Source organism: Dasypus novemcinctus, chromosome 22 (assembly GCF_030445035.2).
Source record: "Dasypus novemcinctus isolate mDasNov1 chromosome 22, mDasNov1.1.hap2, whole genome shotgun sequence".
Taxonomy (NCBI): domain Eukaryota; kingdom Metazoa; phylum Chordata; class Mammalia; order Cingulata; family Dasypodidae; genus Dasypus; species Dasypus novemcinctus.
In genome coordinates, this window is record NC_080694.1 from 25,400,944 (window position 1) to 25,403,077 (window position 2,134).

General features: G+C 36.6%; 1 long non-coding RNA gene across 1 annotated transcript; it reads right to left on the reverse strand.

Moving 5' to 3' along the window:
• Positions 1-282: 282 nt before the first annotated feature.
• On the reverse strand, positions 283-1,577 carry LOC131275249 (uncharacterized). The gene is made up of 2 exons (XR_009182653.2): positions 1,432-1,577; positions 283-525 (listed from the first exon to the last, which is right to left on the reverse strand). It is a non-coding gene; the product is annotated as an uncharacterized lncRNA (long non-coding RNA).
• Positions 1,578-2,134: the final 557 nt, after the last annotated feature.

Consider the following 2,134-nt stretch of genomic DNA (forward strand, 5'->3'; position numbering starts at 1 on the left):
TAAAAGCATTTTTGCAAGAAGAATTTTCTTGGAGAAATAGCTGCCTGCAGGACTAGGTCAAGAAATATACAAAAAGAGTCTGGAGTATCTCTTAGTACCAAAAAGTTAGTATGTGTTAAAATAAAACTGGTAATATTGGGGATAATTTCAAATAGACACAGGACATAGCCAAAAGGGTTCCAAAGTTCAAAACTGGAATAAACTGAAAAACAAAATAAAGTAGTACTGTATCACAACCCAAAGTAAGAAATAAATGTCATGAGGCAATCCTAATATAAATAATTGATTTTTAAAAGATACATATTTATTGTGAAGATGAATTCCATAATATATGGAGATATTTTCTCTCAAGGCAGTGGCACAAACATCACACTCCTGAATGTGGGCTTCACGTATTAATTTCATTCCAAAAGCCATATATGGAATTGCAGAGAATTGATGAGTATTGGGGAAGCTGGGGAAGCTCCAAACACTGTTGATCAAGGTCAACATCAAGAGTGATAAGTCATGTTGATAGGATGCACCCTAGATATGATGCAATGAAAATAACACATTATCCTGGGATCTTCCTCCAAAATCCCATTAACCCTGTCTAAACATGAGAAGAATATCAGGCAAATTCAGAGTGAGGGGCACTTTACAAAATACTCGACCTACACTCCTGAAAAGTATACAACTCATAAAACATGAGGAGAAAATCTGAGACGTTGTCACTGCCTGAATGGCTTAAGAATTTTTGAAAATAAATATAATTTGCTATTCTGGCTTGGAGGTGTTAAGATGTTGGAAAAGTATTTGAGAAGTTCTTGAAAATCGTCTCTACTATCCTTGCAGCTTTTCTGTAAATCTAACACAGTTTTAAAATATTAATGTTATTAATAAATAAGTTATTAGTGAAGTACAAAATTCCAGAAACTTTGAACTCCAAGGTTCAATCCATGACAATTACATTTACATATCTTGGATAAGAATATAGCATTGCTGCCTCATATTATTCTTCCATTAAATCAGAATAGTGAAAAACAATTTCATGGAATAATTGAATTAAATGAAATAATGAATAGAAAATGACTGACACTGTGCTTAGGATAAAAATGAATATTTTTCTTTGTACTCCAAGCCCACACAGATTCACTTCCCACTACAATTGTGCTATTTCCATCCCTCATCCTCTCTGTAGGGTTTTGGCAACAGCGATCGTCATGTTGACTGAGAGTAAGCTTTCATCATGGCAAGTAATTTCACGACCATCACCTTCTATAATCCTGCCCTGACTCTCAATAATTTAAAACATAAATATCCATGTTCTGCACAAAACACCAGGCTCTCTATACTATGGCTACTGCCAAACTGGTCAGGATGCTCATCCCCTTTTCACATCCTACCCCTTCATTGTTCATCAGATAGCAAGAACTAATTTTAAAACCTCACCACACCATATGGTTATCTTGATTGGATTGTTTCCCTCTTGTTTCTTCTTGGTGTGCTTCTACACCTTTCTCCTCTTGAAGTTACCCCAATCTCTACTTTCAGTGTCAGTGCAGTCATCTCCCTTGTGAAGCCTTCACTTGTCTCCACAGAATGAGCATAAACTTTTAGATCCACTTCACCAGGATGTCAGTGCCATCTCAGGGTATTTCATGTAGTCACTACTATTTTTGCTTGCACATAATCTCTATAAGATGTGGAAGAATATTTTACTTATCTCTTTATTCACAAAATATTATTTAGTAACTTCCATGATGTGTTTGATGACTAAATGGTTGTTGAATGACTAAAATTAAAAATGAATGAGGGATGTGCAGAAAGGTCACATCTGAGTAAAATTCCATCATACTCAGGAATACAAAATCCAAAGTAGGGCCCACTGATATGGCGATGAACTCCAGAGCCAGCTGCCATGACCACAGAACCCGTGGGTCTCTGCAGCCTTCAGGAGAACTAGTACCTGGGCTTCTATCTACTTTGGCTGTCTCTGGGACCCTGCTGAGGCATGCTTAAGCACGACCCTTCTGATGACCCCCTGACTCTTTTTTGGAAACTCATAGCCATATAAACTCATTTCTCCTTTTCATTTCCCCCTTTTATTCAATCAAAAAAGAGTATTTAACAACTGTTATGACGTTATTACGTG